Source organism: Galeopterus variegatus, unplaced genomic scaffold (assembly GCF_000696425.1).
Source record: "Galeopterus variegatus unplaced genomic scaffold, G_variegatus-3.0.2 Scaffold143, whole genome shotgun sequence".
Lineage (NCBI taxonomy): Eukaryota > Metazoa > Chordata > Mammalia > Dermoptera > Cynocephalidae > Galeopterus > Galeopterus variegatus.
This window is the reverse complement of record NW_007726254.1, coordinates 105,241-121,979: the sequence shown is the minus strand read 5'-3', so window position 1 is coordinate 121,979 and position 16,739 is coordinate 105,241.

Here is a 16,739-nt window from a genome sequence, read left to right as displayed (position 1 = left end):
ACTCATCCGATGATTGACATTTGGGTTGATTCCAGCTCTTGGCTATTGTGAAGAGTGCTGCTGCTAACTTGGCCCTACACAGATGCGTCCTTACTGAATGATCTGCCTATTATCTGGACAAGGGGCTGCCAAGCTTTTTCTGCGAAGGGCCGGAGAGTAAATATTTTCAGTTTTGCAGGCCGTTCTGTTGCAACTCTGCAACAGAAGTGCTAAACCAGCCAAAGACAATAATAAATAAATGGAGGTGGCTGTGTTCCAATAAAACTTTATTTACACATGTAAGCAGTGGCTGGACTCGGCCCACAAGCAGTCATTTAGACTGCTTAGTTAAGACTCCTAAAATCTAGAAAGCAGACACCTTCTGAGGATTACATTACAGTGTCATAACTTCTCACCCACTACCTAACAAATGGAAGGTCCAAACGCAGTGCAGATCATAATGGGCAACATGATTTAAATTCCAAGTTGAGGGCCGGCCCAGTGGCGCACTGGAGAGTGTGCCGCTTGTGAGCGCGGTGGCGCTCCCGCTGAGGGTTCGGATCCCATGTGGTGACCGGTTCCCGCTCACTGGCTGAGCGTGGCGCGGGTGCAACACTGAGGGTTGCGATCCCATTGCCGGCCAGTAAAAAAAGAAAAAAAGGAAAAAAAAAAATTCCAAGTTGATACAACACATCTAAAGGCTAATTTATATAGATAGCTCTTTCAGTACAACTCTATAAATAACTCTTACCAGTGATTTCAAAGTATAAAAAAAACATTCCATTACCTCACACTACATTCCTCTGAGATGATTACACCCATTTTGCAAAGAGATAATAGCAGACAATGATCTACATTAAAGAACTTACCAAAAAGAAAATGGTCCAATACATCTTTTTTTTTTTTTTTTTTTTTTTTGGTCTTTTTCATGACCGGTGAGGGGATTACAACCCTTGGTGTGGTGTCGCGCACACAGCGCTCAGCCAGTGAGCGCACAGGCCAGTCCTATATAGGATCTGAACCCGCGGCGGGAGCGTCACTGCGCTCCCAGAGCCACACTCTACCGAGTGCACCATGGGGCTGGCCCCCAATATATCTAAATAAACAAAATCAAGCACTAACTACCTAGAAAAATCATCCACCTACCCAATGTTCCGGAAACTGGTATTCTATCTATTGACTAGGCCAGAAAAATAAGACTCCCACCTTTAGATTATAGGACTTAAGATTCAGAGATTCAGAGTGTTCCTTTTACGTCTAAGGCTTTGAGCACTACTGTCCAATACAATTTTCTGTGATGATGGAAATCTTCTATATCTGCCCTGTACAACATGGTAGCCATGTTGTACTGAGAAACTCAGTATTTCAATATATTCAATTTTAGTTTGATTTAAATATAAATAGTCAAATATAGCTAATAACTACCATGTTAGAAAGAATAGCTTTAGAGAAAAAAATGAAAATGATAACATAACCAGGCATTACTTTTCTTTTCTTTTTCTTTTTTTATTGTAACATAGTTGATTGTACATATCTGTGGGGTATAGAGTTGAATATCAATACCTGTGTGCAATATGTGATGCTCAAATCAGGACAATTAGTATATAAAACAATATACAATATAATCATTTGTCATGGCCCTTTACCCTTTCTTCCCTGACCTGTCCTCCCCCTTCCCCTCCCCTCCTTTGATAACCTCAGTTCTGGTCTCTCCTTTTGAAAAGTTCAACATATTATTGTGATTGGTATATCCCTCTTTTTAAAAAAATGTATTTGTTTAGTTTTTGTTTCCCAGTTATGAGTGAGGACATGTGGTATTTCTCTTTCCGTGCCTGGTTTATTTCACTTAACATAATTTTCTCTAAAGTCACCCATGTTGCTATGAATAGCAATATTTCATTTGTTTTTATGGCAGAGTAGTATTCCCTTGTGTATATATACCACATGTTCCTTATCCAGTCATCCAGTGATGGACATTTAGGTTGGTTCCAACTCTTAGCTATTCTAAATAGAGCTTCAACAAACATGGGGGTGCAGATATCCTTTGACATGATGATTTCCATTCCTTTGGGAATATATCCAGGAATAGAATTACTAGATTGTATGGCAGTTCTATCTGTAGTTTTTTGAGGAACCTCCATGCCATTTTCCGTAATGGCTGCACCAATTTACAGTCAAATACAGCTAATAACCACACTGAAGAAGGGTTCCCCTTTCTCTGCATCCTCACCAGTATTTGTTAACCTCTGTCTTTTTGATAATAGCCAGTCTAACTGAGGTGAGATGATATCTCAATGTGGGTTTTTTGTTGTTTCTGTTTTGGGGGATTTTGGGAGAAAATATTTGTAAAACATGTATTTGATAAAGATCTGGTATCCAGAATGTTTAAGGAACTTTTTTTTACTATTTAATGTTTAGATAGAAAACTATTTTTTCAGCCTACAAATGAAGGAAAATATCACATTTGAATTTAAAGTCAATTGATAAGGAACAAATTTAACACACAAAAATTAATATCCTTGATGCATAAGGAACTCTTAAAAATAAATTAGAAAAATCTTAACAGAAATTTGGTGAAGGATGTGAGCAGACAGTCACACCCCCAAAAGAAACATAAGTGGCTAATAAATACATTCTAAGATGTTCATAGAAACAGAAAAATGACATTTTTTATTTCTCAAATTGAAAAAATATGATACTGTATAATACTAGTGCTATGAGATAAACTATTCAAAATCTTCTAGTACAAGTATAAATTAGTGAAACTTTTTTGAAGAACAGATTGGATTCATAAATAGAAGTCTTTAAAATGTTCATACACTTTCAACCAATTATCCTGCTTCTTGAAACGATCAGTAAATAATCAAAGAAAATACATGTTTTTTTAAAATGAGGAAAGAAGCTATAAAAAGATAATAAATTGGGAATGAACAAATGACGAACAATTATGAGAATGGCTAAATAAATTATGGACCTCCATAAAATGTAACCTAATGCAGTTATTAAAATTATAATTTTGAAGAGTATTTAAAACAAATTTTCACGAGGTCATATTAAGTAAAAAAAGCAGGATGAAAAACTGTACTAAAAATAACTAGGTATGTTTAAACTCCAGATATATCTCCAAAAAGTGAGTTAAAAATATATATTTTTTTTGCTAAAGTGAAATTTATTTAATGTAAATGCATACATTAATAAAGAAAGATCTCAGATCAATAATTACCTGTGCACCTTAGGAAACTAGAAAATGAAGAGCAAACTAAGCCCAGACCTAGCAAAGGGAGTAAATAATAAAAATTAGAGCATACATAAAAGAAATAGAAAATCCAAAAAAAAAAAGAGAGAAAATCAATCAAACCAAAAGTTGGTGCTTTGATGAGTTCCACAAAATTGACAAAACTTCACCTAGATGGACTATGAAAAAAGAGAGAAGACTCAACTAAAAATCAGAAATGAATGAGTGGTTATTACAAACAAATTTACAGAGATCAAAAAGGTTATAAGAGAATACTACAAATAATTGTTGGACAACAAATTAGATGATCTAGATGAAGTGAATAAATTCCTCGAAACATGCCATCTACCAAGACTGAATTATGAAAAAAAACAGAGAGTCTGACAAGAACTGTATAGCTGGTAAGATCAGTGATTATAGTTTTTTGGCTTCCTAATGCAGGACTCCCTTAAGGATTTCTTGTAGGGCTGGTCATGTGGTGGTAAACTCCTGCAGTTTTTGTTTTTCCGGAAAATACACTATTTTCCCCTCATTTCTGAAGGACAGCCTTGCTGGGTATAGTATTCTTGGCTGGCAATTTTTTTCTTCTTGTATTTTGAATATATCATTCCATTTTCTTCTGGCCTGTAGAGTTTCTGTTGAAAAGTCTGACATTAGTCTGATAGGAGCTCCCTTATATGTGATTTGACACTTTTTTCTTGCTTCTTTTAAGATTGTCTCTGCCTTTCAGCTTTGCCAGTTTGACTATGATGTGTCTTAGAGAGGATCTTTTGAGGTTGAATCTGTCTGGGGATCTTTGTCCCTCCTGAATATGAATGTCCATGTCTCTCCCTACACCTGGGAGTTTTCCATTACTAGTTCACTGAATAGGTTTTTCCATGACTTTTCCTTTCTCCTCCCCTTCTGGAAAACCCATGATTCAAATTTTTGTGTGCTTAAGGTTGTCTGCTAGCTCTCTAAGATTTCTTCATTTTTTAAAATCCTTTTCTCTCTTTTGTTGTCTGCCTGGGTTATTTTGAGAAGACTATCTTCAAGATCAAAAATACTTTTTTTCTGCTTGGTCCAGGCTGCTGCTTAAGCTCTTGGTTTTGTTTTTTATTTTGTTGAGTGAATCCTCCAGTTCCATAAGTTCCGCTACATTCATTTTAAGGTATTAATCTCTTTATAAATTGCCTCCTTCATATCCTGATTTGTTTTCTTATTTCATCATGTTGTCTGTGTCTTCTCCTATCTCCGAGAGTTTCCTTAAGACTGCTGCTTGGAATTCCTTTTCAGTCATTTCAAGGGTTTCCTGCTCTATAGTGTCTGGTATTTGAGAATTACTATATTCTTTTGGTGGTGTCATATTTTCTTGGATTTTCATATTTCTAGTATCTCTACATTGATGTCTGGTCATTTTACAGCACTTGCTTCTTCTACTATATTCTTTTGGTGGTGTCATATTTTCTTGGATTTTCATATTTCTAGTATCTCTACATTGACGTCTGGTCATTTTACAGCACTTGCTTCTTCTACTACTCTGGAAAGGGTTTGAGGAAGGAGACTCACTCTTCTTTCTCCAGTCTCTGCTGCTGACACTCCTTGTCTCTACACAGTAGAGTGTCTGGCAGGCTGCCTGCACAGTGGCTGTGGATAGTGCTGTGGCATGAAGCCACTTTTGCAGCAGCCATGGCTGTGGTGGGCCAACCACACAGAAGTGGTGTTTTCATAGGGCTCCTTGCCTGATGCTTCCAGGTGAGAGATGCTGCCCTTGGCTCCTGCCTAGGCTCTCAGGAATGCTCTGCTGCTTGCCTGCTTCCAGGTGGAGGTGGCAGCTGCCCTTAGCTCCTGCCTAGGTCCGTCCCCCAGGCATGCTCTGCTGCTTGTCTCTCAATGTGGTTTTGATTTGCATTTCCCTGATACTTACTGATGTTGAACAGTTTTTCATGTGTCTGTTGGCCATTTGTATGCATATCTTCCTTTGGGAAATCCTTCTTCAGCACATTTGCCCATTTTTTAATCAGGTTATTTGGTTTTTTTTACTGTTAAGTTGTTTAAGTTCCTCAAATATTCTGGATATTAATCCTTTTTTGGATGCATAGTTTACAAATATTTTCTTCCACTCTGTACTTTGTCTTTCCTCTCTATTAATTGTTTCTTTTGCCGTACAGAAGCTTTTTTGTTTATTATAATCCCATTTGTTTATTTTTTCATTTGTTGCATGTACTTTTGGGGTATTATTCATAAAGCCTTTGCCCAGTCCTACTTCCTGAAGGGTTTTGCCTATGTTTCCTTTTAGGAGTTTTATAGTTTTGGATCTTATATTTAACTTGAGTTGATACAGTGGGAGGTACATGTCTAGATTCATTCTTCTAAACATGGATATCCAGTTTTCCCAGCACCATTTATTGAAGATGCAGTCTTTTCTCCAATGATTGTTCTTGGTGCCTTTGTTGAAGATCAGTTGGCTATAAGTTTGTGGGTTGATTTCTGTGTTCCCTATTCTGTTCCATCAGTCCAAGTACCTATTTTTATGCAAGTATCATGCTGTTTTGGTTAATATAGCTTTGTGGTATAATTGAAGTCAGGTAGTGTTATGTCAGGCATTACTTTTCCTTTCTTCTTTTCTTTCCTAAACCTCCAAACAGTCCCAAAGACCTTGCTTTATAATACCTGATTTAAAATGAAAAATAAAAATTCCTATAAAGGCATGCTCCTTACCAAGAGAGCCAAACATTCTCCCTAAATGGTTTCTCCAATAGAGCTCCCATTTTGCTTCCTACCAGCCAATGTTATTACCAACTTTCCAACTTCCAGTGGAAGATAAGGCCTCACATAAAGTGAAAAACATATTCTTTCTTTGCAGAGGAATTAATTTTTTGACAAACTCCCAAACAAATCCCCATTAAACATTAGCTTGTCATCTTTTCAGGATATAAACACTGCCATACTGTGGTGCCAATTTCTGTAACTGCTTTTCACAAAATGCTGGGAAATGGCTCCCTGATAGGCAGCAACAGGCTAACTGCTGATCAGCTTTCACGTACCAGACTGTTCTTTGGGGTCCGGGGGCAATGGAGAAGGGGTCTGAGATACCTCGTCATTACCTTATCTTACCTCAACTAGTCCCACAGCAAGGCTTTAGGGCAATTAAGCTTTGGAAAAGTGAAGGATTTCGGGGGCAGCAGGGAGAAAGGTGTTCCGGGTTACAAATCCATGTCCCTTACAGAGAAGTTAGTTTAGTTTTCCTTCCAGATCACTAAAGAGTCTATGACAGGCCAATGACTTCCTAGAACCCCTACATAGTTCCCAAATAAAGAACACATATGATGACCTAAATTATATCTATATTTACTTTATTTATTTGCTCAAGTCAAAAAATTGAGTCATCTTAGATTCCTCCCTTCTCTTTTTCTTACCTCCCATATCCAATGGCACTTAAACACTGTGGTTGATGGGTTGTTTCCATTAGTGAATGAATGAACAAATAAATGTTTGAATGAAGCAAGCAATGTAATATATTCAACGGCACTCTAAAAAGTTTTTGGAAAATAGAACTGAAAGATAATACGAATCTTTCCATGAACGTTTTTGAAGTACCCTGGTATATACTGTGGTGAACACTAAGGCGCCCAGCTGAGATTCCCTTCCATGAACAACTGGTTGCCTCAGCTACTGATGGATGGCAGACACCCTTCAGTCTCAACTCACACAGGCACTGCCTGAGCTGCCGAGAGCTGCCTTGTTCAAGGTCACACTTGTTCCTGAGATGGCCTTCAGCTGACAACTGATCGCTGGCAGGGTATGAAGGCCTCATACACAACTTGTGGTAACATACCTCAGCACAACTTGTGGTAACTCTTATGTCCATTCTAGCTACAGAGCTCCCTGTGGGGCTGGCCAAAGCTGACTGGGGGCTACACTGCATCTCCATATCTCCTGCTCCAACCCCTGCTCCCACCCCTCCCTTCCTCAAGTACACTTAGGAGTGCAAGGGCACTCCTAAGAAACACCCTGAGCACTAAACTGTCTCAGAGGCTGATGCCTGTCAAGGTGAACACTACCTCCCACCCCACCTGAGCTTGCAAGTGGCATCTTTCTGTCCTGTGCTACTAGGACTCTTCTTCTGCCTGAATTGATAGCTTTTATAACTATGGTGCCCCAGGGCTTAGGGTCCACCTTACTGTAGGGGTTTCAGACCATGTTTCCTGAGTCCATTGGAATCCACACACATTCAAATGCACAAGCACTATTTTTACTATAATCTAGCCATGAGTTTTTTCTGACTCATGGGAAGGGGTTCAGGGATCATCTGTGAGACTGCTTCCATCCCCTAGCTGCTTCCTCATTCCCTATCACTCACTCATGCTCTCCTGCATCCTTTCTAGCATCCACTCTGAGAGGTTTCAAAAACATGCTCAGAAGCTTTTACAGTGGTAATTTGAACCCCACACACTTAAGCCATGTTTTCCTTATAATTATGGAAGGACACTCAAAGATATTTCTGTACAATTCTCAGGTACTGCAGATGAGCTTTAGCTTCTGTTCCTCAGCTCCCAGGAAGTACAAATATCCAAACGCTTTACTGGTGACATTCTGGAGCTGCCCAGATGTGCTACAGCTTCCTTTGTGCAGTCCTATGCACCACAGATGTGCTGCTACAGGGTCCATGTGCATGATCGTAACCCACCAGTGGCTCACTCCAGACCATAATGGGTGCTATTACTATCAAGGATGGAGAATTAGGATAAAAATTTTAAAATATAAATAAATAAATAAAAACCCTTGCCCTGGCAGTATTCAGGACTCACTTTCTTGGGCTGACCATCTACACAAACACCAGTATCTTGGAACTTAGAAGCTTAGTTGGTCTCTGCAATCATGGTACACTGTACTCAGCTCCCTCTCTGGGCCACGGCAGTCATTTCAGTGAAATCTGGTTTAGACTGGGCATAATCATGGCAGAGATTGGGATTGTAGCCTCACTGTCACCACACTTTAAGCAAATGATCAAATAAGCCCATGCATGTCATCAGCAATCCCAGGTATGAAATTCAGTCTTAAAATGTGGCTCAGCACATCAGAACCAAATAGCATCCTTACCAACCATGGGTTTACGCTACAGGAGCTGGTATCTGAAGCAAAAAACAGTTAAATCTTAGCTGCTCCAGACAATTTTTCCTGACAACCCTCCTCCAATCAAATAATTGATCATTCCCTCTTGCGTCTCCCCACAGTACTTTCTAAGTCTCTTAACCACAATTTTTGCTGCATGGTATTATAACTGAATTGCTAGGTATTCTGTTTTGCCCAAAGTTTGAATTCCTTACAATCTGTCCTCTCCATTTTGGTTAGCAGCCCTTGTGCCTAGCACAAGGCAGGTACTTGAGAAATATTTAAAGACAAGACAATGAAGTTCTTGATTTTGCTGGGAAAAAAAGTACTTTAAATGCCCTATGACATTCTCAAGGCAGCATCATGTGCTAGGAAGAAGGCACAAAAGAGAGAAGAAAGACATAAACCTGGAAAACCACATGACCACCCAGAGGAAACAGCAATGGAATGACAACTACCCTATTCAGGGACAACACTGCTGGCCCATCCCTGCAACTGTGCATGTGAATGTGAAATTGGTCTTTTATCACGGTTAGCCATGAGAAGGCCCACAAAATTCACAACAAACAAATCCAGTTGGCTTAATAAGCCTAGGCAAACATCATCTTCGAAAATAATATATTCTAGACCTAAACACCTGAATTTTCAGTTAGTTCAAGCAGATTTTACTCCTAGTTCTATACCAGATCGGCTTTTAAAAGCTACCACATCTCACTTTCATGACAACTACATTTCAAAATTAAGTAACTATACTAAACTTTTAAATGTTTTTGAGCTATCTAGAATAAAAATGACTAAGTAGCATTAAAGATTATCATTAGAAACACTATTGGCAATAATATTAAAAAGAAAGCTATTCATCTCATTTCTAAGTAAACCCACAAAACATTTTCTTTCCCTTTTAAATATTAGAATGAAGCTTGGTTTTTAAGATATGGCTATTTAATATTTGTATTAATAAGGAAGAAGCAATCAAGAACAAGTTTATCAAGTTTATCACTGAAGACAATGTCAACATAAAGTAAGCGGCAAGGGCAGAAGTTCATTAACCAGTCATCCCTACAGCTGCTGCTTCGTGGTATTATTTCTCTAATACTATTTTCATTATTTTTTAAAACTGAATAACAAAAAAATAAAAATCGAGGCTTCTATCTTCTGTGCTTTCTTGCTAGGCATGATGTACTGGACTGGACAGTGTTGCTTCAAAATTCACATCCACCTAGAAGCTCAGAATGTGACCTCATTTGGAAATAGGGTCTTTGCAGATGTAATTAGTTAAGATGAGGTCATACTGGATTAAGGCAGACCCTAAATCCAGATAATAGTGTCTTAAAAGACATAGACACACAGAGATGGAGGAAGAGGCTGCATGCCACATCCCCAACCCAAGGAACACCAACAACGACTGCAGCCACCAGAAGCTGGCAGAGGCGAGGAAGGACCGATTCTTCCCTAGAGCCTTCAGAGGGAACAGCCAACCTTATCTCACACTTCTAGCTTCCAGATTGTGAATGAATGAATTTCTGTTGTTTTAAGCCACCCAGTTGTGGTAATTTGTCACAGCATCCTGAGTAAACTCCTAGGTAGAAAAGTCTCTAGCTTTTCATCTATCATATTGTAAGAAGCTAATAATATAAATATACACATTGCTGGTGAGAAAGTTAACTGGTTTAGCCTTTCTGAACACGTGCCAATGTCGAAAAATGTAAATATTTCTTTATCGAGCATCCTGAGTAAACTCCTAGGTAGAAAAGTCTCTAGCTTTTCATCTATCATATTGTAAGAGGCTAATAATATAAATATACACATTGCTGGTGAGAAAGTTAACTGGTTTAGCCTTTCTGAATACATGCCAATGTCGAAAAATGTAAATATTTATTTATCCAGCAATTGTGCTTTAAGGAATTTGTATAATTAATCAGACATGAAACCAAAAAATTAGTTATAAGGATACCCGCCACACTGTTAGAAAAGCTAACGCCCCGCAGATGATTACAGCAGCTTTATTCATAATAGCCAAAACTTGGAAGCAATCAAGATGTCCTTCAGGGCCGGCCCGGTGGCGCACTGCTACAGTGCGCCGCTTGGGAGCGTGGCGGCGCTCCCGCCGAGGGTTCGGATCCCACATACAGACCGGCCGCTCACTGGCTGAGCGAGGTGCGGGCGCAACACCGAGGGTTGCGATCCCATTGCCGGTCCTGGTCCGGTACGGGCACGACACTGAGGGTTGCGATCCGTTGCCAGTCACGAAAAAGGACAAAAAGGAAAAAAAAAAAAAAAAAAAGATGTCCTTCAGCAGGTGATGGATAAACAAACTGTGGTGCATCCATACAATAAATATTACTCAGTGCTGAAAAGAAATGAGCTACCAAGCCATAAAAGGCACAGAGGAAACTTAAATGCTTATTACGAAGTAAAAGAAGCCAATCTGAAAAGTCTACATATTATATAATTCCAACACTAAAACATTCTGAAAAAGGCAAAACTATGGAGATCAGCGGTTTCCAGGGGTTGGTAGGAGGACGTAAGAACTGGTGGAGTACATGGGATTTTTAGGGTTGTGAAAATGTTCTGTATGACACTATAATGGTGGATACACATCATATATTTGTCCATACCCACAGAATGCACAACACCACAAGTGAGCCCTAATGTAAACTATGGACTTGGGGCACTAATGTGTCCATGCAGGTTCACCAGCTGTGACAAATGTACCACTCTAGGGGATGCTGATAGCAGGGGAGGCTGTGCGTGCACAGGGCAGGGCGTATATGGAACATCTCTGTACCTCCCACTCGATTTCTCTATGAACCTAATACTGCTCTAAAAAATAAAATCTATTAAAAAAAAACTAAATAAGCAACAACAAAAGACTGATAAAATAAATTTTGGTACGGCTAACCAATGGATGTTTGAAAGGAGCGACAAACTTAGAATGATCATCAACTAAGAGAAAACACACAATGCATGGAAATTCTAAATGGGCTCACACAGCAGACAGACGTGCCGAAAGTCGCTCTGTAAGAACAAGGCAGAAATAAACACAAAACCACTAGGGCGAACAACCTAATCAATAGTTAGCATCTCAGACCTTCTGCTTGTATTGAGCACTGATCATACCCTTATCAAAGCAAAGGCTCTGTTCTCCAGTTTCAAAGGCTAAAGAGGAAAAGCTGCAATCAGCCAAAAACAAAATAAAACAATCAGCGGAAGAAATAATATATGGAAGGTTGAGATAATCTAACACATATCGTCAAGTATGTAAAAGATTACCAAGAACACTCACCGTGCACTCCAATGGCTTTGAAGAATAAAGAGGAAACAGGCTCAAAACATAGCAGGTAAAACCTGATGACACACAAGTTAGAATATTCTTACCAAAATTCTACAGTACTGGAGTAATTTAGCTCGGATAACAGGAGTCTGTCTTCCTCCCTGCTGATTAATAAAAGAATGAACCATTTCCTTTCTTGTACTATAAGAAGTAAGTCTTAATCAGGTTACTCTTGAAGTTTTTTCAAAAGTTAACATATGTTATCTTACATCTTGATAGATTCAGGTATATCCTATAATGTACATTCATGCCCAAGAGACACATACATGTGTATATAGATACACACATACACAATACACACACACACACACACACACACACACACAGAGAGAGAGAACTTCATGTTTTCCAAATCTACAGTGAAATTTTTTTTAAATGTTTACATTTGTAAATAACATTACCAACAGTCATTTTATGCAGTAACAGAATTGGTGGCATGAAATATCTTACTGTTATAAAATCCAATTTATGGAACCACACAATAAGTTTTTACAAGTTGAAAAAAAGAAGGAAGAAGTGAAAATAATAATAGCAAAAACTAATTACGAATTAGCAAAATGAAAACCATTAGAATTTATAAATGCAGTTGACTCTCAAGCAACGTAGGTTTGAACTGTGCCAGGTCCACTAATACATAGATTTTTTTCAACAAATACATTTGGAAATTTTATGATTTTCTAAATAACATTTTCTTTTTCCCAGCTTACATTATTGTAAGAATACAGCATATAATACATATAACATACAAAATAATGTGTTAATCAACTGTTTTTGTTATTATTAAGGCTTCTGGTTAACAGTAGGCTATTGGTAGTTAAGTTTTGGGGTAGTCAAAAGTCATACAGGGATTTCGACTGCACAGGGGTTGGCATTGTTCAAGGGTCAACTGTGTACCCGATAGCAGGTTGTCTGGAGGGCAGGGGGCACAATAAACTAAAACACCACTGGCAGATCTACATGAGATTAAAAGGACAGAAAATACAAGCACAAACTAAGAAGGGGGATTTAAACATAGATAAAGAAGAGTTATTTGCTACTGTTTTTTAAATGAAGCTATTAAAATTCTCTGCATAAGTGACAAAAATAGACTTAAGAAGTGGAAAATATATAAGATCCAATAACAATGAAAAAACTGAAAAAGCTTATTTCCAATAATAGCTTCAGACTTAGACCCTCGCTGTTTGTGTGTGAGTTTATTCAAACGTCCAAGTGACAGACATTTTCACGTTGCAAAAATTTTTGTAGATTAACACATTTGGAAAAAATTCTAATTCATTTCACAAACAAATGCAACCCCAATACCGAAAGCTAAAATTGTGAGGTCAAAAAAGAAAAACTAAAAATTAGAACAATGGGGCCGGCCCGGTGGCGCACTGCTACAGTGCGCCGCTTGGGAGCGCGGTGGCGCTCCCGCCGAGGGTTCGGATCCCACATACAGACCAGCCGCTCACTGGCTGAGCGAGGTGCGGGTGCAACACTGAGGGTTGCGATCCGTTGCCAGACACGAAAAAAGACAAAAAGGAAAAAAAAAAATTAGAACAATGAATGGACACACAGCAAAATTACTAAGATCCCAGGGCCGAGCCCGTGGCGTACTCGGGAGAGTGCGGCGCTGGGAGCGCAGCAGCGCTCCCGCGGTGGGTTCGGATCCTATATAGGGATGACTGGTGCTCTCACAGCGCTCACAGGCTGAGCGCAGTGCGGCCGGTCTCAAAAAGGACAAAAAAAAAAAAAAAATACTAAGATCCCAAATGTAATATTAGCATATCAAGTCACAGAATCAAATAGATTTTCTACCAGGAAACATGATTATAAATATTACATGAAAACATACAAAGATAATCAAAAGATCAAAGGAGAAAAACTGTATATCATCAAAACAATAGATGATAAAAAGGTATTTGACAAAATTCAGTAATCATTCTTAATTTCAAAAAAAGTACCAAACCCAAACTACAAAGATACTTCTTTAACTTGATTAAGAAAGTAGCAATATCAAAGTAACAGCCAAGATAGTTATCGTCACTATAAATCACTATTATCCAGGAAGTTGAAGCCAGTTCAATGTTATATAAAACAGTATTGAGTACACAGCAATTGAAAGGGAAAGAAAAATATTAATATTGGCAGATAGTATTATAATCTAAACTGGGAAGCACAGAAGATGTAGCAGAGAAATTATTAGAACAAATAAAACATTTAGTATAGACATAAAATTGAAAATAAATATCCAGAAATCAATACCTTTTATATTTACCAGCAATCACCTGTTACTAAAATGTTTTTGAACACGTACTAACTGCCAGAAACAGTGCTAAGCACTTAACATATGAGTATTAACTCATTTAATTTTCACAACAACTCTACGAAGTAGATACCATTAGTATTTGCCTTTTATAGGTAAGAAAGTCAAGGTTTAGAAGAATTAAGTATTTTGCCCAAAGTTTCTCTGGTAGCAAATGACAGAACCAGTGGCAGGACCAGCAGTCTGAACGCAACGTCCTCATAAACCATGTACTCCACCATACTGCCTCCCAGCTGAACTAAAAGGCCACAGGAGCAAAACTGCTGGGAATACACACAGCAAGGAAGACAAGAGACCCACACAAACACATTAAAAATTTTAAAATGCGACCAGCAATTAGGAAAAAATCCTATTTGAATAGAGACATTTCACAATAGGGAAACTTTATAAAAATGTCAATTAGTTTCAAAAGAAATAGATTCATACAATTCCAATCCCAATCTGTGGAGACAGCATTACTTTTTGTTGATGTGTTTTGCTGGGGTGGATATGATTCTAACTAATTTAGCAGTAAAACAGTGAATAGCCAGCCAAGATATCTTAATCATAAGGGTTAAAATGTCCTTGAAGATGCTAGTCATTGTGAGCTCCATGCTTAGGTCTTTGCAGCTCCTCTTCCCTACGATCAGTTTCCTAACAGAGTTCTGTGTACACCTTTGGTGGCCCCATAATTTTAAGAAAGATGAAAGTAGGAAAGAACCAACACAACCTAGTAATGAGGGACAGGTGAAAATTCAAAAGGAAAGATGGTAAACTTTAAAATAGTTCACGTTAAAAGTGATGAAATTATGTTTGACATGTACTCTTTGGTCTCTGAACCTTCTTTAGAGTTAAAGGTCCTCATCAATAAAAGTTAAAAAAAAAGGTGGAGAGAAAGGAAAGGAGGATGACATACGTATAAAAAAAATCTTATATTGAGAATGGTTAAGCTGGAAAAGCAAGGCTTAGGAATAATTCGACAGCTGTACTAAAATACGAAGGCACGCCAATCCTCACTCTTCATCACTTCTCTTCACATAAACATACCAAGCACCTGGCCCGTCCTTGCAGTCCCACTGCATGGCCACCTGGGCCATAAGGCTTCTTCTCCCCATAGTCCAAGATCCACCTTGAACTGGTGCTTCTGCATTCCCTTCTCTACCACTGAGCACCAAGGTGTCCACCACTGTGTCCTGATTATCCTGTGCACACAGGCCTGCAGGACCCAAGAGCTGAGGCTGGCCCGCCTCCCAGCACTGCACTGGCCCCAGGCCCGGAGCCCAGAGCCAGGCACCCAGAAAGACTTGCTGATTAAGACTTTGCAATTCAGCTTTCATGGCCCTCAGCAAGTTTAAGGTTTCAAAAGAGGAGGGAAAATGGCCACATCAAAAAGGTGATGATTTTTTGACTCAGCTCCAGCTCTTTTAAATATTATGTTCTTAAATAAAGTAAATGGATACTCTAGAGAAATAGCTAAAGGAAGGTCACGGAGCAGCACAACTACTTGAGACTTGATAAATCAAATAAACAATGAGGAAAGCAAAGGAAAGCAGAGAGCACACTGCAGACCCTCTTGGCTTTTTGGTTTTCCATTAAGGAGCTGTTCTTATAAACAATGAGCCCATTCAAAGGGGCTTTTAAAAAAAAATCCCTAGAGGAAGCTTCTATCTCCTGGACCCTGAGTGCTGCTCACCCTTTCCTCCTGCCTGGGATCACGGCCTCCAGGAATGCCATTCTGCCTCCATTTGGAAGGAAACACTTTTGATCAGGAGTTCCAAGGAAAAAAGTCCTGAATTAAATTACTCAGGAATTCTATTGGTAGCAAAAGGTGAGAGAAAATTAAAGGCCTCCACATAGAACTAATTTGCTCTCGGGTGGGACTTTCCTCCTGTGCAGAGCACACAGCAAAGGCTTTTGTTTTGTAACTTTTATATAGGACTATCTGAGCATCACATTCTGAATGCAGCCCCCTTTCAACTCAACACGACCTGTCTGGACTGCAGGGATCCCAGAGCCGAACTAAACAGCCCGTCCGCACATACACCAGCCCATCTTGTTCTGCTTCTTTTTATAAACCTTTTGATTATGAAATATTCCAAACATACCAAAAAGCACCTGAAATGACATGGTAGTTATCCATGTCACCTAAAATCCAGATTTAAGAAATGTCAGCATGTTCCCATATTTGCTTCAGATAATTTTGAGGAAACAAAAACAGCTGAAGTCCTCCCTGTACCCCGGCCCCAGAACTTATTCCCTCTCTCCTTCTCCAGAAATACTAAAATAGTAAACAACTTAAGTCAGTTTTTGATGTTTCCTCTGGATTTTCTGTTGCTTCTCTGGTCGTGAAAATAGTATTGATTTTTGCATTTTAAACATGCACAAAGGGCAGTCGCTATTCTTGGGCCATATCAGTGTTGCACGGCCAACCTGTCTGCAGAAGAACCTTCCAGCTCCCACCCATTCTTTCATCCCAATACTGGCCAACCTCATCCTAGGTGCATTCTTGCCTATACAGCATCAAAATGAGGATAACAAGCTTAAGGAAAAACTAATCAAAGCAAACAGACCCATCAATATTTCCAATATGAAATGACAGGGCCAGACCTTAAGGTTTATGGTCTGAAAGGACCTACCATATTCTCACCTGGCCAAGCTCCTTCAGAAAGAAGCCATCTGTCCACCTGTGTTTCAGGCACTGTTGACCCTGGGGCTCAAGCCCACATTCTTCTCTTCTTGCTCTGCTTCTGTGACCTCACCCCTTCCCAATTACCGTCCACATTTCCAACCTGGGTCTCTTTTCTAAGTTTTCG